Raw genomic sequence first — 26,593 nt, 5'->3', positions numbered from 1 at the left:
TTTTTAATTGTGTGTTTCTTTGAAACAGGGTCTCAGTAAATTGCTGAGACTCTCCTGGAACTTGTGATTCCCCTGTCTCAGACTCTCAAGTACTGGGATTACAGACATGTGCCCTCATGTGCATCTCCAAATTTTCAGAAAGGAACTAGAATCACTTTGTTAAAATTCTATCTCCCACTTTCTTGTATCTCTAGTAATGATAGAATCAAAACAGATAAAACTCAGATTTTTCACCAATGGAGCAGATATCCTCTGTAGCTTTATGTATGATATGAGAGACCAAGTCAATTGATGACTTACAATCTCCACATATGTAGACTCCTGCATGAATGGCTCTCCTTTGTCCTCATTGAAATGCAAAGACCCCAACAAAATAAAACATTGGTATGGACATTAAAAATAAATCAAGAGGCCAGGCGTGGTGGCATACACTTGTAATTCCCCGCACTTGGGAGGCAGAGACAGGAGAATTGTGCAGGTTCGAAGCCAGCCGTGCTGGCTTAAGAGACCCTGTTTCCAAATAAAAATATAAAAAATAGGTCTTGGAGTGTAGCCCGGAAGAAGGGCTTCCAGGAACCCCAGTGCCACCAAAAACAAAACAAAACAAAACAAAACAAAACAAAACAGAAAAAAAACCAAAGCATCAAGAGGAATTTTAAAGCAAAATGAAAGTAGGCTAGCATATGTAGGGCCAATTTATTTCCCCCATGCAAATGGAAAAGTTTCTATAATTTTCCTTATTCAAGACAATTGGGACCTAGGTGTGGCGATGCGCTCCTATTATCAAAATACTTGGGAGATAAAGGCGAGAAGATCACAGGTTTGAGGATAGCCTCAGAAACATAGCAAGCTCTCAGCAACGTAGCAAGACCTTGTTTCCAAATAAAGAGTAAAGATGATTCTGGGAATACCCGCCATAAATAGAATACCCATGTGTTTAATCCCCAGCAACACACACACACACACACACACACACACACACACACACACGTAACTTGGATCTTAAGTTTGACTGGTAGGATATAATCATTATAACATGGAAAACATAAATTGGATTCCAGATTAACTAGACCTGTATTATAAGACACAACTAAGATATGTTTATTATGGTATGTCAGAAGAAAGAGTCAAGAAAAATTGCAGGTTTTGAAGGTATCTTTCAGGAGAATACATGTCAATCTGGAGGTAATTTCAATTTTGTATTATGTGTAAAATATCTCCAATGGTGGAACCCTAAGTACTATGTACTCGTTCTATCTAGGCATGCTGGCTTATTTTAATTGTTGTAAAACTCTACATTTACCTTCACCTATTTCTGTATTAACTGCTCTTATTTGATTACAGCAAATAGCTTGTAGGTAACTTAAAGTGTTCATTTAATTACGCTTCTCCTTTTACCTTATTGAGTGTAGGTACCTACATCCTCAGTGGAATATGTAGGATATTATAAATCCTCAAAACATGAATTTAAAGTTCTTTTTTATTTTTTTAATTTTTATTGGTGCATTATGTTCATACATCATATTGGGGTAAAAAACTTGTGTGTATATACATGTACACATCACTGATTTAACCCCTACCCAATTCCCACCCCATTCCCTCCCCGTCCCTCCCTCCCTTGCTCGGCTTAGTGGTCGACTTCGATATGTTTAAGTACATTGTGTGTTTTAGAGATTTTCCTCTTCACCCCTCCTTTCTCCTCCTTTAGGTTGCCTTGTTTGCTCCTCTGTAGGATTTCCTTTTTCATCTAGAGTTCTTCCTATGACCCATTTCTCCCTAACTCTCACATATTAGGGAAAGCATCTGATTTCTTATTTTTTGTGACTGACTAATCTCACTTAGCATAATGTCCTCCAGTTCCATCCATTTCCCTGAAAATGATGTAAAGTTCTTATATACTGTTTAGCTATTCCAAGTTGGCATCAACTGCTATCATCCAGAATCATTGGTCCAATTTGATACAAATATGACTTGAATGGACTTTAAGCTAAACGTTGGCCTGTGTGTCTCTGTTTTTCTGGGAATTTAATTTAGGGACATTACATTCTCAACTATACTCCTAGTCCTACTTTATCTTTTATTTTGGAAAAGGGTCTTACTAAATTGTGGGAGGCCTCACAAGTTTCTGAGGCTGGCCATGAACCTGAGATTCTTCCTTTCTCAGCCTCCCAAATCCTGGGATTATAAGCATACGCTGCTATGCCTGGATAAAGCTGTACATGTAGTGTAATTGCCTAGTACAAGTCTCCTCAGGAACCAGACAGAAGTAAAACAAGATCATAATAAACCATTTCCTAGATAAATATAGCTCTAAATCTGTGTATTAAGTGCTAAACTTATTTGTGCTTTTCTATTGGCCAAACTTCCTAGAGGTGCGTTTAAAATTTTTCTTTTTCTCTTATAGAAGTATTTTTTGAGAAAATGACATTTAAGATTTTGAAACAGAAGTTTAGACTTATATAACATTACAAGTGAAAGGGTAGAGTGTTGTCAGTTGACCAAAAGCATATGTATTTTTGGTCTCTTGAAAAATATCACTAACATAGTAACAGTTTCCAGTTATTGGGCACTTGATAAATTCTAAATGAAACTTTAATCACTTCTTCATATTCTCAGAAAAACACAGAAAAGCCCAACAGGAAAAACAAAAAAAAAACAGGTCTTTATAACTCAAACACTTGTCACCTCTAAGTATTTAATATCATCTATTTCATGGGTGTCTTGATCTCTCGTCTCCACCAGCAGGCACTCTTCCAGGCTCAGTTCAACGCTTAATGTAGGTACTCCCCACCATTACAGGTCCAACAGCTGTCCTGAACCACTTAAAATGTGGCTCCAATTGGTCCTTTAGTGTTCTCTCATATATCTTAATGTTGAAATAAACATACCTAATCATAACTTTATAAATAATGAAGAATGAGTTAAACTTTGACAAGTTAGATAACTAAAAATTTTCTGGGCAGCAAGAAATGCTTAATATTTTCACAAGTTTGGATGAATTTTATTGGGAGACTTACACCAGAAAAATCAAAAAAGATATTGCTAACTCTCCTGGAGTCCTTGAGTAAACTCTGGGTACTTCCAGTTTCCTGGAGAGATATTTCTGTTCAGACACTACCAGTAAAGTGTAGTTCCAAATATTGGTTCCAAAGATAGAAATGCAAAGAAATACCAGGAACTGTTACTTATATAATCTCCACATAGGTTACCCATGGATTTGCTACCTACTTATGTAGTTATTTCTTCTATTTAATGCAGTGGGTATTTTATTTGCATGTTCATGATCTATTCTCCTAAGAGAAAGATGCTAATAAGCATCTAGTAACAGAGCCAAAAACAGAACTAGAAAGATAATAAAAGTTGTTTCTACTACTCCCCAATTTAAGAGACAGTGTTTATGACTTCATCCATTTAAATTTACTCAGAAAAATGATGGCACAATCAGACTGAGTCACTGGGAAAACATTTTTAATGAATATATATATAAATATATAAAATTATATATGTAATTTTATATTATATATAATATATTATACATATATAATAATATATAATATATAATTTTTATGAATATATATATAATTTGTGAGGGGAAGGAACTAGGTATGATAAAGTATGCTAAGACACACAACACTGTAGTATTTTACAACCTTTGCTCACACAGTATCTAGTTTTATCTCACATCAATCATGTATTATTTCTGAAAGATTTTGTGGATACAGGGAAACATTTATAATCAAACTCAAGCGAAACAAGAGTCCAGGAAGTTGGAGCTTCTTCTTGAATGTTTTATTTCTGTACTTTCTGTACTAAACAATTCTAGCTTCACAAACTCTTTTCAACTTTCCTTATTTCTTTATATTCTTGCCTCCAGATCCTACGCTTTGGAAAGTGTTTTCTACATCTACACTTTCATCAGAATCTGATCTCAATGATAGTCTCATGTCAATTTATACTGCTATATTAATAACAATGAAAAGCTCACCAGGTGTTGTGTGCATGCATGTCAGTATAAAAAAATAAAAAAAAAAATGTGTGTCTATCTTGAATTATAAAAACTGCCAGGTGTGGAAGCGCACGCTTGTAATCCCCGCGCTTGGGAGGTGGAGACAGGAGGATCGGGCAGGTCTGAAGTCAGCAGCGCTGACTTAGGAGACCCTGTTTCCAAATAAAAATGTAAAAATATGTCTGGGAGTGTAGCCCAGATGTAGAAGGGCTTCCAGGAACCCCAGTACCACCAAATGCATACATACATACATACATACATACATACATACATACCAAAAAGTAAGGAAAGATTGACCGCAGGCATCATGCAATTTGTTATGTTCTGTGTCAAGAACTATAAGTGCTATATTTTATTTGGAAACGGGGTCTCACTAAGTTGCTGAGAGCCTCTCTACATAGCTGAGGCTGGTTTCGAACTTGTGCGATCCTCCTGTCTCAGCCTCAAGCTCGGGGATTACAAGTGTGTACCACCACGCCCGGCTCCATATGTGCCATAAAAGTATCATTACCACTGGTACTTTAAATAAAGCCAAAATGCCCTATGAGATGAACAAGATTAATCCTGTTAATGATGAGGACAATGAGGGAATATTTCCCCATAGAAGATAGTTGTAGAATTATGAATCCAGGCTTTGTCTATGAGTTCAACTGCAAACTCAGTGTTTCTATTTGCTATACATTTTAATACCTAAAGAAATGTAACTGCCCAGTAAATATTCCTGAATTACAACCTTCTACATAACAATTATTTCTTATTACCTTTTGACATAAAATTTTGTTGAACTTTGTTATCATAGAAAATGTTGAGGGGATTCTATAGATGAGCAAATAAGGTGACCTAATTTGAGAGGATGGGAGAGGGGAAGAGGGAAACTATCTCAAGTACATGATGTACTTAAACAAACATATCAAAGTCAGTCACTAAGCCAAGCATGGGAAGGAGGGAAGGGGAGGGAATGCTGAGGGTTCAAAGCCAGCCATGCTGGCTTAAGAGACCCTGCTTCCAAATTTTAAAAAAGTATAAACATAGGTCTGGGAGTGTAGCCTGGAGGTAGAAGGGTTTCCAGGAACCCCAGTACCACCAAAAAAAATAATAATAATAATAAGATATATGACTACAATGCACCAATAAAAACTAAAAAAGAAAATATTGAATTAATACACTTTTTAAAAATATGAGTTATAATTGCTGGGTGTGATGGCTCACGCTTGTAATCCCAGCATTCGGGAGGCTGAGACCAGAAGATCACAGTTCACGAACAGCCTCAGCTACTTAGTGAGGCCCTCTGCAACTCAGTGAGACCCGGTTTCAAAATAAAGAATAAAAAATAGGGCTTGGAGGTCAAATGCCCTTGGGTTCCATCCCCAGACCCACAAAAAGAAAAAAGAGTTATAATTGAAAAATGAAAATTGCATTCATATATATATATATATATGTATATATATATATATATATATATGTATATATAGTATATGGCCCATTCTTTAACATAACTATGTCTTGAGATTATTCATTACTCAAACTAATTAGTATATTGCTTAGCTGACATAATTACTATTTGCACATTTTTGTATGTGTTGAGAACACTTAAGAACTATTTTCTTAGCAAATTTAAATTATGCAATTATTATTATTAACTGTAGTTACTGTATTTTATATAAGATATTTATTACTTATCTCATTACTGAAAATGTGTATATACCCTTTGACTATTATATTCTCATTTCTTCTACCTCCGTTTCCTGGCAATTCCGATTCTAAAAGCTGTTATTCCAAGTCCAACTCTTTTAGGTTTCATGTACAAGTGATATCATGTAAAGTTTGTCTTTCCGAATTTGCCTCATTTCACCTTAAAAACCATGATCCAACTCTATCCTTGTTGTTGCAAAGGATGGAATTTTCTTCTTTATTAAGGCTAAACAGCATTCCATTACACATATGGTCTTGAATTTTGTATCAGTAAGTAGTCTCACTACTATGAACCAAAATAACTGACAGACACATCTTAGAGGAAGGAATAACTACTTGCTCACAGTTTGGGAGTTTTCAATTTATATTAGGCTGGTTAAATCTGTGGAGCTCAGAGAATGGTGGTAGGAAACACAGCAAGTGAAGGGAAGGAGGAATATATTTATATATAACTGTAGTTACTGTATCTTATATCAGATCTTTAGCACTTATCTCATATATATAAATATATTCCTCCTATTTATATTTTAATACATTATATATACATATACATATACACATATATGAGGAGTGTATGCATATATATTTAAGTAATGTACATGCATATATGGTCCCCAAGAGCACACCCCAAGTAACTCACCTCCTTCAACCACACCCCCCAACTACATTACTATTCCATAAATCCATTAATCCATCAGTTTATTTATCCACTCATGAGATTAGAATCCTCATGGTGCAATAATATCATCTATGAACATGTTTTCATTGTCAGTAAATGAGCTTTTCCAGGGGACATTCTATTTTTAAACCATAAAATATACAATAATTTTTTACTGTTTCATCCATGGGTGGGCACTTGGATTTCACACTTTTTTCACTGTAAATAATGTTGCAATGAATCATAGTGCCCCCTCAGTTTTCAATTTTAAACTTGAAAATTGTTTTAGCTTTCTACTTTTGTACCTTTTATGTATTATATTTGCTCATAATGTGCATATATTAATTTTCAAATTAACATAGAATAATCTTATGGGATTTAGCAATCGATCTTAGATTCCGAATCATTCTTTCTAAGTCGTTTCTTACTCAAAAACTCTCCTCCCCTGTATTTACCTTGGTTTAGTGACATTTGGGTCATATAGTTGTTTGGCTCAGGTCCTGGTTTGCAATATGAAAAAATAAACTGTACTTTTTAGCTCCTATACACTTTCTCTTGAGGTCTCCCTTGGTGGTTAATGTATTTCTTTCAGCTGAAAAATATAAACACAAAAATAAATGATCCTATTAGCTTGTAATTGTCATCTCCTGGGGTTGCTTTTGGTGCCTAATGGGGAATTTTTTCCTCTAAGAGAGGTCTAAATTGGTTCTTTTGCTCAATTTGAGTGACATAGTTTACTAAATATCTCTACCAATGATTGATAAGAAGACCCATCAGTAACTGCAAGGTGAGTGGCATATTCGTATACAAGTTGTTGTAGTCTTGCTAATGGAAACTTCCTCTTGTAGGAAAACTTCCAAATTAAGCCTTAAAGAGAATATAAAATCTCTAACGATAGACAAACATTGAAAAATATGGTAAGAGAAAATTGTATTCTCTTCGGTATAAAATATTTTTGAAAGAGGCACATTTTATTTATTACCCTAAACTTTTTCCTAGTTTGTCTAACAGGCATGCATTCTATGGTGTCCTTGTCTCATATTTTTTTTAAATGTAACATATATCTTGTTTTAAGTTAATATACACAAATAAATCTTAGCCAAGTTTAATAGTGCTTTCCAAGTGCCACGCCCCATACTTATATAAAAAACAAGGGAATGTGTGTTACAGACTCTAAGGAAAGTTAGCATAATTGTGGGATGTTTGGAGAAAACACTGCCTTATAATGTGAAATAAGTAAGATGATTTTAGTCAAAGTATTTGATTAATGGCAGGCTATGATATTTTACTGTTTGATGACTGAGAAATTTGATTACTTTTGCCTGTTTCTTGTACTATATAATGAGATGTTTGGTATAAAGAATTGCCTGAGGACTCAGTGAAATGTCCTTGTAAAGAACATAGCAGAGTATTTGGACTGCAGTAGGCAATTTATCCATAGCAAATGCTGATTAAAATTCCTCTCTTCTATATGTGGTCCTTAGAAGATTTCTTATAAAGGAGTTAGACATATGAATTGAAATTTGGAATACATATAGATTTTCAAAGTATAGAGAATAAGCCAGGCGTGGTGGCGCATGCTTGTAATCCCTGTGCTTGGGAGGCTGGGACAGGAGGAACACACAGGTACGAAACCAGCCTCAGCTACTTAGTGAGGCTCTCAGCAACTTAGTGAGACCCTGTTTCCTAATAAAGTATAAAATAGGTCTGTCTGGGAGTATAGCCCAGAGGTAGAGAGTCCCTGGGTTCCACTCCCCTTGCCAGTACCACCAAAGAGAGAGAGGAGAGAGAGAGAGAGAGAGAGAGAGAGAGAGAGAGAGAGAGAGAGAGAGAGAGAGAAAGAGAGAGAATGTTCTTAGCAATGTTTACAGAATTGACATGTTCAGCATTAAGATATTTTGTTGGTCCTCTCATTTATAAAACATAAGTTGCTAATGTGACATTACAGGTGAGAGTACAAGTGCAAAACAATGACGTAGTATAATGCCTTTGACTTATTCTTGTTCTCCCCTCCTCTCCTTTCCACTCCACTTCTCTCCACTCCCGACAAGAAAGTAAGAATAAAAAAGAAGCAGAGACACATCTCATGAAACATAGTTATCTTCTAAACCTTTGTATAAATATTATGAGTCAACTCATCATTTTAATTATCTTGATAGGCAAGCATTATGAAGCATTGAATTCAAAAGCTCAATAACCATTTTTATCTTTGTACTAAAGACATAATAATTATCCTTCTTTTCTCATGCCCAGGACCCATTGCCTAGCTCTGTACCTGACCTCATAACCATCACTCTCCAAATGTTTGCTGAGTGAGCAAATTTGGGATTCGATTTAATTCTTCTCTCCTTGGGTTCATTAAGTGCAAGCCAGTTATACTACTACCATGGAAAGCCTAAATGCTGTTAATTTCTGATATTCATGGTAAATAGGGTATTTGTATTCAGCTGCTGTTTGTTCTAACTTGCTGTCTCTTCAAATAAGTCTCCTGTGGCCAAAGGCCCTTCAGAACTAAGCAGCATTGATTTTTTTTCTTCCTTTTACAAAGGCAATAACAAATATATACAGACTCCCTCTTGGTGAGATATTTATATGCTAGAGATTCTGCCTCTGTTCCTAAACACACATTCCTCAGCCCATTAGCTGTCTATTTAAATATCTTACAGATTCTATTTTTCTACTAATTGACCTTCTGACTAAGCAATTTGTGATGAGTAAAATTAACGCGTCAATTTAATCTGTTCGAAGAATCTAATCAAAACAGCATTCCAGTGGAAAGCTATCTGATTCATTTTAGAAAGCAAAATATTCATATTGAAAAGATAGGATAAAGAGAAGATTTTCCTAACTTCCACAAAGAGGGCAGGGAAATCTCACTCATGAAAACAAATTTATTAATACTAAGAAAATATTACAAAACCCTTCTCTTTTGTAGATATATGAATGCCTGTACAATGATTACATCCTCACCAGAGTATGCCTATCCACTACCAATAATATTTGTGTGTGTGTTGTGTGTGTGTGTGTGTGTGTGTGTGTGTGTGTGTGTGTGTGTTACTAGGGATGGAACCCAGGGACACTACCTAGTTGTACACCTAATCATTTTTAAAAATTTATTTTGAGACAAGGTTTTGCCAAGCTTCCAAAGCTGGCTATAAACTTGTGATCCTCCTGCCTCACCCTTCTGAATAGTTGAAATTACTAGAGTGAGCTACCACACCTGACACACTTTCACATTTTTAAATCTGATACTAAACATCCATCTAGCTATAAATGCAATAAGAGTTTTCAAGACCAATGGTTATCTCAATAGATGGATATTTTTTCATAGTTTTCTTCTTCTGTAAAAGTATTAATATCTTAATTACTACTTTATATTAAAGTCAGTGAAACACAAATTAAGAAAATAGGTGATTTCCACCAATATAATTTTTACCAATATAATTTTAATAATTTTCTTGAAATTCTGAATAATATAGTATAAAAAAATAAGTAAATAGAGTAATAGATGAGTATTTGAATTTATAAAAATAATTTACCTGTGTGTATAATAGAATAATATACTATATCTTTGGTGTCTTGTTGAGACAGTTTTTATCTGTGCCTATGTGTTGCAGTGTTGGACCTATGCCCTCTTCAAGGAGCCTCAAGGTCTCTGGTCTAATTTCCAAGACTTTGATCCATCTTGAATTGACTCTTGTGCAGGGGGAGAAAGTGGGATTAATTTCTAGTTTTCTGCATATGGTTAACCAGTTTTGCCAACACCATTTGTTCGACAGGCTATCTTTTTTCCAGTGTATGTTTTAATGAGAAAGTTAAGGTTAAATGATATTATATGGATGGGGCTCTGATACAACAAGTAAAGTTTTTATAAGAAAATAAAACTTGAGGGACTAATTGGGTGATGTGTGCATGTATGCCTCTACCATCTTGTACTTCATTAAGATGTATGACTACAATGTACCAATAAAAAATTTAAAATATATATCAGTATTTTTATCTTTCTTCATCCTTTTCCTTAGTATTATTTTACTGTCTTACTGGGGATTGAACCTCAAGGTGTTCTACTTCTGAGCTACAGCTTCAGCCCCATTTGATTTCAAAACTGGTCTCGCCAGGTTTCTGAGGTTGTCCTCCAATTTGCAATCCTCCTGTCTCAGCCCCTCAAATAACTGGAATTATAGCATGTGCCACCATGACACCTTCTCTTTCCTTTTCTGAGTACACATGGAGGAAAAACCTCGTGAGGATATAGTGAAAATATGGCTATCTATACGCAGGAGGAGAGCTCCCACCAGGAACAAAGAATGTCAGGTCTTTATCTAGGGCTTTTAACCCCCACAACTGTGAACTTGGGTTCTATTGTTTAAGCCTAGCAGTATATGGTATTTTATTATGGCAGTCTAAGCCATCTAATGCAGTTACCTGTTAATATCATTACACAGGGCAATTATTTAGACTTTCTGAATATTTTATTTTCTGTAAAATGAAAACAAAATGCTAGTGTCCTTCTCCTAGCATGGTTAGATGGATTAAATTAAATAATGTGTGTAAAGTCCTAAATGCAATCCCCAGTTTAGAGCATGAATGAATTTATCTATTTTATTTTAAGATGTGTCTCTGAACACTTTACATGTCATGGAAGAGATAGCACCACAATACCAACAGAATTATTAAATGGAATTTATGCTGAAACCAGAAATAGTCCTGCTATGTAATTTAATATTGAAGCAGTCTAAAAACTAAGTTTTCTGATATCATGACAGTGTTTCAATTCTATATCCATCAGTTAGTGATACTATTATATTCCAGAATTACTATACGCCTCCCACAAAGGTGTAATACTTGCATTGCATTGAAGAATCATAATCTTGGCTTATTTCAATGAAAAGAAACAAGTAAGGAGAAAAAAAGGAAGAAGAATAGAATGGAAAGATAATGAAGGAAGGATAAAGGAAGGAATTCTATCAAGAAGAAAGTATATTCAATTTGAAAATTAATTTGATATGTCTAATCAGAGCTTTATAAATGAATGAATACTTAGTTCTCTAGAAATTTATCTAAAAGAAATACATGAAAATCTTTATATAATAGAGATTACTATCATTACTATATTAACAAAACATTGGAAATCACTTGAAATATCCAGCAATAATAATTTATGATTAATCTATTATGAAGAAAAGTATGATTTCATTAACCGTTTTAATTATGTAAAATGAAGACATAAGGATAAAAATGTAAAAAAATAATCTGCCTAATACTAAACATAAATGGACATTTATTCATAACATTGATTGAAAGGGAATTATTACCATAGTGTTATCAGTTTTGAAGCTTTTGTGAAATTATTAGTAATTTCTTTCATTTTTTCCCTTTTCTGTATTTCCAAACTTCTAGGATGAACATATACTTATTTTATTTTAGGAGCACACACAAAAAAACTCCCTTCACTTTCATTTAAGTAATAGCAACTTGCAAAGCCATAAAAGAGTTTATCTTATAGACAATATAAAACAAAATCCCGAGTGAAATCTCTCTTGTTATTTTTTTACTCTGTAAACACATCCCTCATCTTTGAAAACCTTTATGACATCTTCGTTGTAAATGTTAAAAAATGAAAAGATATAAAATAGAAAAAATAATGGAGAACTTTTCTCCTTTTCTTATGAATAGTTGTGTCTTGGGAAAATGTTCAGAGAAATTTTGTCTAGCTTTGATTAATCTTCATTTTCACCTCCAGGTAAATAACCACATATTAATGCCGATCATATCAAGAAATAAAAACGTAAGACTCCATTGAGCCTATTTTTACACATCCCATTATTCATTTTCAGGATATAGCAACACTTGAAAAAAGTTGTTTATCCAAGAAAATCTCATGTGGCCCATACATTAGGCAAAATCTGAACTAAAATTTTCCCTGTTGCCTGAATCACATGTTTATAACATTCCAGGAAATGAATAGAGGAGATTTTATTGATTCATTTCCATCTCAAGAATCTTTACCTTTCTTAATATACCTTTTAGCACACGTGGGCAAAAATTTGAAGAACTTGCTTGCTGATGCAGGGCTGTGGTAGTCGGTATGGACCCAAAATTTTAGTAGAGAGTCAACTGTGGTGACACATGCCTGAATCCCATTACGTGGGAGGCTGAGGCAGGAGGAATACAGGTCTCAGGATGCTTCAGTAAGTAGTGAGACTCGCAGCACCCTAATGAGACCTTGTTTCAAAAAAAAAAAAATAATAAGACTGGCAGTGTAGGCTCTAAGGTAGAATGCCCTTGGGTTCAATCACCATTACAAAAAAAAAATAATCAGTAGAGGTGTTTGCTGCCAGATATTAATCAGATATTAATAATACAAATCTGAGCTTTTCTTGTTTTTTCATTTGGTTTACAAATCCTTGATAATAAAAGTTGAAAAGTAACAGATAATCTCTGAAGGAGATTGAATTTTTAATGGTGCTTTTTAAACAACCAGATATTCCTTCTGGAGGTTAAATTCTTATTTTGTTTTTTGCAGGGCTGAGCTTAGTCTTCCGTCATAGTTTAAGGGAGTCTGAGCCATTAGCCCAGCACTCCATGGCCCACTGAAATCATCCTTTTTCTTGCACAACTACATACTCAGTCAGGAGCATGGACAGGGTCTGATTTGGAAGCTGCCTCATAAAAATCTAATCAGATAATAGCGTGCAATTCTCACAGATGAACAGTGTTAATACATTAATCTGCATTCATGCCCCAAAACATAGTTGAAAATCTCACTGTGGTTAAGTCACTTGGAAAAAACATATTTTTTGGCACTTATTACAAGCATAAAAATCCCATTGCTGGATCTCCTTAGGAACAGAGACATTTTTCACAATATTAGTAGATAGCAGTCAGAGAGGAAGGTTCTATCACCAGCCTGCTCTTTCCTTGTCTTTCAAAAAAAAAAAAAAAAAAAAAAAAAAAACACGATATGAGGATGTGTAATCTCCGCACTTGGGAGGTGGAGACAGGAGGATCCCACAGGTTTGAAGCCAGCCTCAAAGGCTTAACAGACCCTGTTTCCAAATAAAAATATAAAATAGGTCTGGGAATGTAGCCTGGACGTAAAAGGTCTTCCAAGAACCACAGTACCACACACACACACACACACACACACACACACACACACACACACAGATATGAGGATGTGAGCAGAGGATGTAACACAAGGTCCAGTCTTCATGCTAATATGTATATCAAAGTTTCCTCTAGAGATATCGTTCCCTAATACCTGTAGAATTAAGGCAGATGCCATATCTCCAGAATATATAAAAGTCACTGAATTGTTTTCAAGACTATAGATATGATTCTTTTTGGACCCAAAGGGCTTGAAGACAGAAAATTTGGTTCCAATTCTTATTCATTTTTGGGAAGGCAGTTTATAAAGCAGATTAATTTATCACTGAATCCGGGCATGGTTATGCACACCAATACAGGGATACCAAATCCCTGTATTTGGGAGACTGAGACAGAAGGATGGCAGGTTAGAGGATAGGTTCAGCAACTGAGCAAGTCTCTCAGCAATTAGCTAGAACCTACTTAAAAATTTAAAAAATAAGGTTGGGGGTAAAGCTCAGAGGTAGAATGCCCCTAGGTTCAACTCCAAATAACACACACACACACACACACACACACACACACACACACACACACAAGCTTAAAGACACATTGTGAATTGGAATGACTAAAAATCATGAGAGGAGTTATAATTGGGTTGACTATTAGTCTAACTGCTTCCTGATATGCTGTAGTTACTGGGAGTAAGAGAAATGTCTAAAACTATTGGAGGGTTTCTCAAATGGTTACTAAGCAAGAACTATTTCATATAAAGATATCCTTTTAATTGGACAAAATTTGATGTTTACAAACCAAAGTTTTGCTACATTGCCCTTCCTTTTCCATCCCATGCCTGAACCATCAGCACCAACTTATGAGCCCTAATCATCATGGTTGGAGTGTGAAGCATCTACTTTCTGCCTTTGATTAGAAACGAGATTAAATTATCAGATGAAAGTTTATTAAAGCATGCACTTCTTGCTAGCCAGCTTCTTGCCCACCACCCCCGCAGTTCTCCCTTTCTGAGAATCACTGCCCCGGCAGCATTATAGAAAACATTAACTTTTTATGTGCATGGGGCTGAACACAATTTTGAGCCAATGTGTGAAAAGTCTGGAAAGAAAACAATCTCTTATGAAAGGAAATGAGTTGTAAGGCGGAAGAATGAGGTTTCAGTGTGACAGGGGTACCGTTTCTTGTTCTGAATGAAGGCACACAGCGCCGATTCCTTTGGAGTTCCAGGTGACCCCAGGTCCAATGGAGGATATGAAAGTAATCACCCTCTTCTGCCCTAGAATGGACCCTTCATTTTGAAAGCAGGCTGGTGCGCTGATTAGTTCTGCTAAGTGACTCTGAAGAGACCCATTTGTTTAGCACTATGTGTAATTTTAAAGGAAGGGACGTGTCTACAGCAGGAGGGAGAGTCAAACGGGGTTACTCATGAAACAGCAGGAGAGATCTGCCGGCGCCTCTGCCTTGCTTCCGTCCATTCCATCTCCACTGACCTACGGTCCCCAAGACTGATGCACCAACTAAATAGAACCTTCATTTTCTCATTCCCTGAGTGACCAGGCCAGCACCTCTGTGCCCTCGGAAACAGATCTTCATTTCTCTATTTCTGGGGACACCACACTTTAAGCTGTGATGTGATAAAGCAGTTTTCACCTGCTGAGTCTCCAATGGGTATGAACTGATTATCTCATAGAATCCCCGTGTGCTCAAAAATCCCTTTTTTGATGTGTTTTGGCTCTATGTGCATGGTAGAATTCTGTATATACGGTTCCTGCATGTCCTTTCAGGGAATATCCTAGGCAGATACCCTTGAGGTCCTAAACACGACAGCCCAACAAAATAACTGAGCGCTGTCTTTTTACTTATAGCTTTCTCTCAAACTTACATTGGTTTATAACCTGAAAACCAGATTATAACCATGTTCTGTTTCAAACCGAGTCAATGAATCTAATTTAGCTGAGAAACAGCAATGTAGTAAATGTTACATTCTTGACTTCAGTATAAACTTTTTCTGAGAAAGAAAAAAGAAGAAAAGGACTACAATGAGTGAAACTTTATTGTGTTTTGTATCGCTTTGTGTTTTTTTTGTACAGTTCTAGAATATTGAAATTAGAAGGACCGTGATCATAACCACCTATTATCAAAAGTGCCTGTGTTTAGTTATTTCTCTCATCATTTAATAAGAACCTGTGGCCAATGACCTTGTCTATTCCCCTCTGTTCTTCCAGGGTTCTAGCAAAAGGCTGGTATATGACAAGCACCCAGAAATTTGGATTGGATAAAATGTACTGAACACAATATGGGCTTTCAAAATATAGGCAAATGGGTTAAATATTAAGTGGTAGTCACCACTAGCATGCATTTCTTTTTTCTATTAGATTCATTGTAATTTTATATTATATTGGGGCTCATAATGTTAGAAAAATACATGCATACAACTCTTGTTGCTCTCGCCACTGAGTTCCCCCTTCACTCTAAATCTGTAAGTTAGTGATATCAGAATTGGCATCTTTTTACTTGTTAATGGCATTATTTATACTATGCATTCTTTATGACTCTGTCTCGGTCCCCTAACTTCCCTAATCACCCTCAATCATTCCTCTGGAGTAAACATTATAATCAGATATACATATCTGTGTTCATAGAAACACAACTTACAACACCCAAACTGTGGAATCAACCTAGATATCCATTGACAGATGAATGGATCACAAAATTTTGGTATATACAAACAATAGAATTATATTCAGCCATACTGAAGAACAAAATCACACCATGTGCAGGAAAATGGGTGGAACTGGAGATTATTATACTGAGTGAATATACCTAGATATGTGGAAGCTAGCATGTATTTCTTTATGTGTTCCAGTCATGTATTTCCCCATACAAAACCTTTATTTTTTTTCTTTCCCTGCCTATTATTTAGTGCTTCTGGTTATCAGCTTATGGAGAGCTTCTTTGAAGTGTTTTTGACAGGTCTCGTTGTCTTCAGCATTTCTGAGCTATTTAAAGGGGTTTGAAAAATGAAAGCTTTGGAGGTTGGTGGTCATTGGTTCTCCTGAGTTGTCTTTTTTTTCTCAGGGAACATTAACCAGAAACAAATATAGGCATGCATAATTTAGTTTGTTTCCTTCTTTGCGACATTTGATATGTTTCAACATTTGCTAGGTCATGTCACTTTTATAAATAAATTTTCAAGCTGGGAGTAGTAGTGCACACTTATAATCCCAGTACTTAGGAGGCTGAGACAGAAGATTCACAGGTTTGAGACCAGCCTCAGCAATTTACTGAGACTCTCATCAATTTGGTGAGACCTTATTTCTAAATAAATAAATAAATAAATAAATAAATAAATAAATAAATGGATGGGAGTGTAAATCAGTGGTGGAATGTCCCTGGGTTCAACCCCCAGTATTAAATAACAAATAAAAATAAATAAATTGTCAAGAATTTAAAAATGGAAATATGCCAAGATGAATACTCCTTGTATGAATTCTGTATGGACTTATCCACATGTAAGTCAAAACAGAGGCACAGAAAAGCCAGGATGTAAAATGTTACATATAGAGTCAAATCTGTGCTGAGTCAATATGACTCAGCACAGTAAACTCTCTGGGGTTCTCTTTCCAAATTTATAAAAATTGTGATAATACTTCTCTAGGATGAAGGTCTGAAAATCGAATATTACATTGTCAATTTATCAATTTATTTCTCAAATAGGGTTAGCATTTAGAATACTCTAGGATTTTTTTTTTTTGTGTGTGTGTGTGTGTGTGAAAAGGGAAGATTTAGTAAGCATAAGCAAGCCCAAATGGGCTCCTGTATAGTTATGATCTAGTTGGAAGAAAAACAAACAAACAAAAACCCAAACCAATCAAATATTGTACAATTATAACACAAAACATGTTCTGAAGAAAATATATTTTATCAGAAGTCCAAAATTAAGACTATTTCCAAAGAAAAGTTTCTTATGAAGTTACTTAGATGAGATGCCAAAATAGATCCCATGGCCTTAAGCCTCGGTGTAATATGCAAAATGAAAAAAAACATTCCAGATATATGAAGAATAAAGAAACACTTCATCACAAAGACTAGCAAAGTCTTCTATCACAAAGGGCTAAGGCCCCAGAATGGCAGCATGCCCCAGAGGGTAACAAAGCCAGTGGGCAAGATGATGGCTGGAGAAGACTGATGATATCCAGGAGCCAGCCCTTGTAAACCAGGTTACGTATTTTAGTCTTTATATCAAGACCTGGTAAAAATGTTCGTTTTCAGATGTCCTGATGTTATGGTTTTTAGTTATAAATAGAATCAGAAATATGTTTCTTAAGTCATGTTTAATTTGATCATTTTAGCCCAACTGAAAGACCTTTGGCCTAATCTTTTCATTCTGAACTTTGTTCTCTAAGAATTTTATTGGTGTAACCTCCCAGGTTACTCTAGTTCTTTTAGAATCACAGAATCAAAGTGATGACTACCATCTTACACCAGTGTACTTGTGTCTGTGTCTGCTTAGAATCTGCTGAGCACAAGAAGACAGATCTTCTGGGCTCAGTCCTCTTCCTCTGCCATTTGGTCTCCTCCTCCTCCTCCTCCTCCTCCTCCTCCTCCTCCTCCTCCTCCTCCTCCTCCTCCTCCTCCTCCTTGTATTTCCCCTTTCCCTTCCCCTTCCTTTCTCTGTCTCCCACTTTATTTCTTGAATCTCCCTAACTTTACACTAAGGAAATAACTGTAGATCCAGTTTAGCATTCCACTATCATGGATAAAGTATATCTGTTGGTGCACAAGACTAGCAGAATATAATAAGGATGAAAGAATGAAGAGTGATTAGGTGAGGAAGAAAAAAATAAAAATAGAATGTAAAACATCAGAAGAACTGTTTTTTCAAAGCCCCCAAATTAAGATTATGGCTGAAATTTAGTTTTATTTGTTAATATACTTTTATTGGTGTGTTGTAATTATATATTATAATGAGATTCAGAGTGATAAAAAAAATACATGCACATAGTCCTTGATGTGTTTCCCTTGACCCTACCCTATTTCATTTCCTTTCCCATACATGTTATTAAGATTGGTATTGATAATTTTATATACATACATAGCATTATTTGAACTTTTTCTTCATATAATCCCCCTACTTCCCTCCCTTGACCCTCCTGCATCACTCTATTGGGGTCTTTCCTCTTTCAGCTGAAGTTCCTTTTGTTATCTAATTCCTCTTTAGCTTCCATATATGAGAAAATATACTTTCTGAAAAATAGCTGATCTCACTTAGCATAACATTCTCTAATGCTAGTCATTTATTTTTCTGCAAATGACATACTTTCATTCTTTTGTTTATATCTGAGTAGAATTCCATTGCGTGTTCACATGTCCCAACCCTCAGCTGATGGTGCTATTGAAAGGTCATGGAAACATCAGAGATGGGGTCTTGGTTACAGGAAGTATGCCATTGGGGACATGCCCTTGAGAGGTACTTTGGGACCTCTTTCAGCTCTTTCCTGTTTCTATCTTTATTTCCTGGAGATTAGCAACTTTGTTCTACCACAAACTTCCACCAAAGTTAATGGAACTAGCCACAATGGACTAAAACCCCTGAAACTGTAAACCCAAATAAATCTTTTTTCCATTTAGTTTATGTTAGGTACTTTTTCATAGGAACATAAAGCTAACACATTTAATTTGCACAAAATCTAAAGAATTTTTTTCATTTAGACTTCTCCAGGGGCATTTTATCTCTGAGCTACCACCAGCCCTATTTTATTTTTTTAATTTAAATCATGGTCTCACTAAATTTTTAAGTTCCTCTCTAAGTTTCAGAGGCTGTTCTGGAACCTGCGATACTGATCCTTCTGTCTCAGCCCCTCAAGAACTGAGATTACAGGTATGTGACACAATTTCCAGCTTATTTTAACATTGTTTTTTTGTGTGGTGGTGGTGGTACTGGGGTTCCTGGAAACCCTGCCCTTCTACCTCCAGGCTACACTTCCAGATCTATTTTAAACTTTTTTATTTGGAAACAGGGTCTCTTAAGCCAGCAAGGCTGGCTTGAACTTGCATGATCCTCCTGTCTCTGCCTCCCAAGCACGGGGATTACAAGTATGCTCCACCATGCCCAGTTCTTAACATTGTTTTTTTTTTTTTTAATACTCTTTCCTCTGATTCCTATTGCCATTACCTTGGAATGACTCTCATTATTTTCACCCCAAATCTGCAGGAGAAACGTGGCCCTGTGTCAGTCAGGACACCCATATTTCTTAGGCTGTCAGGCTAATCTCTCTGCAATAAAAATCTAAATCTTGTCTTTCTGCCACCTAGTATCTTTCAGTCACTCCTTTGAAAAATTGTAGCATCAAATGCATTGTTTTATATTGGCAGATAATGGGATGTGTGGGTAGTTTATGTCACATGAATGAGCAAGGCATGCCCACTACACTGGGGGCTGGGACCATTCTTCCTCCTTTTTGCCACACTGCAGTGGGTTGTAGCATTGTAACAGAGCTCATGAAAACAACACAAACAAGTCAAATTTCATCTTACAGATGATGGTGAATACTGCTAGAGGTTGTGGTAGGAATTGCACTAAGCACTTACGTACAGTGTTCAGTCCTTTCCTCATGATCATGATTTTAGGTACGTAGTGTTACTATCTTTGTTTTATAGGTGCATAAACTGAGATCCAGGGTAAAACTTCCCAGGGTCACAAAGCCACTAATTTAAAACATAGATATTTATTTCCAGAACATGTACTCTTAGCCATTGTCCTATACTTTCATTTCCTATTTCTTTCCTTCTTTTCTATAGACAAAGGCTATTGCGCTAAAATCAAACTGGGGATTGTAATCACTATAGTCAGGTCTGGATATAATACGTTTTAGAGCTAGTCAGTTTGGGGACATCAAGATTACTTGGCTTTAGCTAAGCTGGCTCTCACTAGGACCTTAACAACTTTGTGTTATAGTGAAATTCCACTTAAAAATACTAGCAACAACATAATCTAAAATTCATCCATGATCCATCCAGCTGTCAGTTTCTCCAAATCTATTGATTAGTTTGCATCTCTTTGGAAGAATCTTAAGTTAATGCTCATGTTACATTCCCTGCTCCACAGTCCAATCTCATCATCCCTTTGAGATTTTGCTAAAAGCCCAACACACTGTCTTCCAGGAGCATTATTATATGGTCTTAGTAACATGAACTGAATAAAAATGAACACATTACACAGGCTTGGCTCCTCCAAAAGTGATTGGAAATAGATCGAAAAAGCTGTGGCACTAACTCAACCAGCCATTCCATCATCAGATTGTCTCAGGGTAGTAATAAACTACTTGGTCTACTAAATTTATGGCGTAGAAGTGTGAGCACAGCCTCCCAGTGGTACCCATGGCTTTGATCAGGTCAGTAACAGTGGTCTGGAGGTCTGCATGCTGACCATTATAAGCACCATGTGGACTTTCACCAATGTGAAGTCATTAGAGATTGCTTCCACACTACCTCTGTGACTGAAAAGGTAAATCAGGCTGCCTTAGAGGGGGCTTTTCAAGAGATTTTATGAGAGTGTTTACCATTTAGAAGTATAAAATTAAATATTTGACTTCCAGAAAATCTCTTTTTGCCTGTTCTACTAGTTTAGACATTACAAAGCACCATAAACTGCATAGACTTTTTTAGCAATGAGTCACTTTCTCATCTAATCAATGTAGGACTTCTACATTTGCAAGGGTAATGGGGCCTTATGACACAATGGAAAAATTAAGTGATATGATTTATGAAATTCATAGCATCAGATGCTCGAGATGCATCTGATGCCTTAACATAGCTGAATTTCTATCAGATTGTAAGACTTAACTTTTACTCTTCCTTTGAATGGCTGTTCTGGAGCTCTAAGATTTTTATGACTAAATCTCCACCAGTCCTTCATGTATGCTCACATCTGCCTAGATGAGTACTTTGGTGATGCCTAAGTGCATTAACTGTTTCTCTCACTCAGATGCCAGCTGCATGAGGGTCATGGCCTTAATGTCTGCATCCTCAGTACCCAGAACAATCTTTAAGACTTAGCAGGAGAGCAATACTGCAGGACAGGTTATGCTGAGAAAAATAAGTCTAAGAAATGTATATCATTATCTCCAAAATATCAGGAGAGAAATTATCATTTCCAATGACATAAATATTTTGCAAAAATATTTACTTTTAATGTTTTTAATTCTGCTTTACTTTTTCATTGAAATAAGATTATATATATTTCCCTGTGAATTAGGTTTATTTATGTAACGTATACATGTATGTAACATATTTATGTACATATCTATACACACACTAAAATTAGAATGATATAAATCCTAAACTAATAATTCTTATTTGTGTGCTTCTAAGAGTATAGAAATTAAATTAATTAAAAGGGATGTTTTATAATTGCTCAAGGTTCCAGAAAGAATGTCCTTTGGAGAGATCTCTGGCTTGATCATTAGTTATCAGGATACATGACTTATACATATCACATTAAGAAACATAACAAAACACAAATTTTTTTTGTAGACTAGGCATGATGTATATAAGAAAACTTTAAATAGGGATTTTATGCCCCTCAGAGCATCAGAGACTTGGGAAATCATTGCTAGACAGTGGGTATACCATAAGGAAAATAAGCATATGCTAGTGAAAAATGAGGCCTTTGGATATCCAGTGTGCTTACATGTTTCATGTACATGATGTGTGAGTATGTATCAGGACAGTCTGAAGTGACAGTTGGGTGTTAGAGGAAAAAATTGGAATTCTTATGGCAGAATGTTGAGTAACAGCCAAATGTAATAAAGTGCATCTGGCTTGCTTTCTAGAGAGATCTAAGAAATTAATTTCTCTGTAAACTAGAAGAAATTTCTATCGAATCCTTCTACACAAGCAGGTTAAGATTGATCATAGGTAGCTTTTACTCGGGAGCTTCTTATTGGCTAGTTGATTTGTTAAAGGAAATAGAGAAACAGTAGAGCACAACTTTCATAAGAGTTTACTGAGTTTGCCTACCTTTGCATAAGGATCAGATCCACCTCTGGATATACTATAAGGTGATTTGAAGGGTCCGCTGTCTGGAACATTCATATTTGTGAGCTATTAAAAGCTCTACATATGGCTTACATATGATATGGTCACATGAAATTCACACACAAGTCACATCTGCTCAAAGTTTTAGTAGGGCAGCTAAGATGGGAGAAATTTCACATTTGCTTAACAGGTCCGGGAGTGTCATACTACCATTTGAAAGTCTCGAATCAGAAAAAGTGCTGGACACAGACCAGCAGCATCAACTCTGGATGAACACACATTGTAAATGCAAATTTGCAGCCTGCCATCCAACTTACTGAATCTGAAATTTTAAGAGTAGGATCCATCGATCTGTTTGGACATGCACTCCTAGTGAATGATTCTGATGAACACTTGTGTTCGACAACTGTGCCCTAGATTCAGGCCAAGTTAGTTCAGTTCGGTCTGGTGTGGTACCACTCTACTAAATGTCACTTAAATTTTTTGTTTCTCTCTTGTTTTCTTTGGCTTCTAAATTAGAGATAGACTAAGCCCTGCATAAAAAATGACTAGGCATCCATGTAAGAGAAAGGTCACAGCTAGAAGGAATTAACTTTATCTGAATTTCCTCCTTATTACTATTTGGATTGAGATGGACAATAGTGAGAGCTAATTGTGAGTGTTTATTAGTTGCCCAACTCTATATTATATGCTTCTTTTGCTTTTGTCTCCGTGTATCCTCACATAAATAGCTTAAGATTTACTGCAGAGCCCCCTTGTGTTATACAAGTTAGGAGTGAGTCCTTAGATACAAAGTGCGTATAATACTGAGTAAAACAGTAATACAATCACCCTTATAGAAAATTGATGAGTTACATCCTATTTTTTCATCTTTGTATACTTGTATGAGAATAATTAATGAAATATTATACATTAGTGTACAAATAATATATAGCTAAAATATGACTAAAGTTATTATAAAAGCAAAAATTTAGGTGTTCCTTCCTTTTGCCTATTTTGTTTTTTGTGTTTTCTTCGACATCCATTGAACCGTACTTTTATTTATTTACTTATTTATTTACTTATTTTGGCAATACTGGGGTTGGAACCCAGGGACATTCTAACCCTGAGCTATATCCTAACCCTATTTTTTATTCATTAGTTTGAAACAGGGTCTCACTGAGATGCAAAGGGCCTCACTAAGTAGCTGAGGCTATCCGCAAATCCGGATCCTTCTGTTTCCGCCTCCCAGCTACAGGGATTGCTAGCATGCACCACCATGCCCAGCTGAACCATACTTTATAAATTCATATATTATTGAAGAGACTGAAAAAACTTTTATGATTACTAAGTAAGACTTTAGACTGAGGGAAGTGGTACACTATATAAGAGATGCCAATGATTACCACCTTTAATATTATGCCACCTTTGGAAGCGAAAATTCAACCAGTTTCAGGTACAGCCCAACCTTCCATTTGACATCTCCTGGGACTCATGTCCTAATGTCTTTGGTTTTCAGTCTGTATATTAATTTATTCCTGGCTCTCTCTTTCTCCTAAGAAATGTTTCAAGTGATCTAAAACACCATTGTGTGGTAAACTAACTCTTCTTCTCTCAACCTTTCCAAAGGCTACTTCTCCAGCTGTTCTAGCTTTCAATAAAATCAGACCAGTAGGCTGGACCCACAGGGTCCTATGAATCCCTCTAGTTGAGGTGACTCATTCTCTCCATCCTATGTTCTTTTATCGAATGGCTCGTCAGTTTCCCTATTATCACTTCACACATGACTTTGCACCCACTTTCTTCTTCCAGACTGCCCTTTTCCACCTCTCCTTCACAGGCTAGCCTAGACTAGCCTCTAAATAAATAAATGTACAATGTACAAATTTGTAAATGTACAAATTTGTAAATGTACAAAAATGTATAAATGTATCCTCCAGTACATTTTCCTGGAAAATGCATCCAAAGTTAAAGATTCTCCCCAGTGCCTCTGGGTAAGCTGACTCCCTTCTTTAATCTAAGTGTGATTGTGTTCTGACTGTCTTATAAGAAAAAACAGTGAGATAACAAGGTAACAGATACTGTGCCAGCCTCCTTGGTAGGTCTTAAAGTTAGCCAAGCTTGTGGCATATACTAGAGACACAGTGTTTATTAGGTGAAATGAATCCATGGCCCTATTTACCTTGCACTGCCACTTTGTATTTCTTGCTACAATTATAATAATAATAATGCATATCTCCAAAACCTAGAAAAATGAGTGTTGAAATTTTTCAGTACAAAAAATGATAAATATTAGAGATGTATGTGTTTAACCCAATTTAACTATTACCCAATGTAAGCCCCGAATGGTGGCACATACCTGTAATCCCACTACTTGAGAGGCTAAGACAGGAGGACAACAGGTTTAAAGCCAGTGCACTGTAACTTAACAAGACTTTGTTTCAAAAGAAAAAAGAAAAAAGACAGAGGGTATAACTCCGAGAAAGAAAATTCCTCTGTTCAATTCCTAGCATCACAGAAATATTAAACAATGTATATCTGTATCAAAATATCCTATTACCCCAGTGATATGTAAAGTTTTTTTTTAATTTTTATGTATTAATAGAAAATAAATGTAATTGGAAAATAAATATGTACACTTTGAATTAAAAAGCATGAATATTTTAGTGACTGCCATGAAACAGATTTTAAAAACTTGCTAACTGCAGGAAATTTGGAAAATATCAAATAGTACGAAGCATAAGATAAAATCAGTTTGTATGCTTACCATGCATAGATAATCACTGTTAACATTTTGAAGCATATCTAAGCATTTCATTTGTATTACAAAAAATAAAGTTATATCCTGTAACACCTCTAAGGCTTGTTTCGTTTATCCTTGTTTATGCAGTGCTGGGCCCAGTTATAGCCATTTTTTGTTTCTACCCTTTTGAAAATGCTGGTTCTGGTCTCACTCTTACTCCTTATTTGTAGAACTACTGTCTGTGCTTTCCCAGCCAGTAATTCAATTGTCATGCCCATTGTGACTTCCTGTCTGAGATTCTCAAGGTATTTTTTTTTTTTTTTACTTTCTTTGCTGGCCCGCTGCTTAGCATACACAATTCATGTTACATTTACAGATCTTTTATTTCAAGTATTTGTTCACTGGATGCTTCACCCACTTGGGATTGAAGACCTCACCTATGTCTCTTCTCTCACTTGGTTCTTTCTGCTCTCTTTTTGTCCCTTCCCACCCTCATGCTTTATGTGTGATTTGGTATATACTATACATTCAATATGAGAATGCAAAATAAGTGAACCATGCCATGAGTTTATAGTTCTGTACCTGAAAAAGATGGGGAAAGAGATGTGCATGTTTGTTATATCAATTACCCAAGAATGGTTTTATTTTCTCAAAGGAGAAAAAAATAGTCTTCAGTGTCTTTCAAATAAGTGAACTACACATGAGCCAGGTTTTACATCTAGAATGGGCATTTGCAATACAGATGCTCCAAAATAAAAGCGTTACCATCACCTGAATGTCTTAACACCAAGGAGCTAATATTTCTATAAGCTATGAGCTGCAGTTGAAACTTGGTTTCCTTCCAGTGGTAGTTTGTTCAGGCACAAACCCACCTTATTCTCTGAACTGCATAATCCCTATAGTGGGTGAAGTGGTTAACTGCCGCTTTCAAGCACGACACCGGAGACGATCTTCTTCGGACTCTTTATTATCCCAGGCTCTTACATACTCTTCTCCTCTCCGCTCCCCGCTCCCCGCTTATATATCCCAAGCAGCCAATCAGCACTCAGATCACTCGCTCCATGCGAAATTAGCTCATTTGTTACAAACAGTGGTATGTTGTGTTCCCGTGCGCCCCATGCTCCGGTTACCGGACTTCCTGAAAGTTGTTTACTGCTTAATGGGCCTCACAGAGCTTCCGCTCGGCGCTATTTTTAGGTCTTCGAGCTAGCAGGCAATGGGTGGGGCTCTTCACAGTTAACATCACTGGTCAGGTGTGTTAAATTTTATCAAAGTCAGAAAAGAGGCAAAGAAAAAGGAAGCCCTTGTCTGATAGGAGCTGTGTTCACCCTACCTTCTCCCTCTCCCTCTTCATTGTGCTTTTTTTTTTTTT

The sequence above is a fragment of the Muscardinus avellanarius genome (genome assembly GCF_963383645.1).
Source record: "Muscardinus avellanarius genome assembly, chromosome: 10".
Lineage (NCBI taxonomy): Eukaryota > Metazoa > Chordata > Mammalia > Rodentia > Gliridae > Muscardinus > Muscardinus avellanarius.
Note: the sequence above shows the minus strand (reverse complement) of the source record.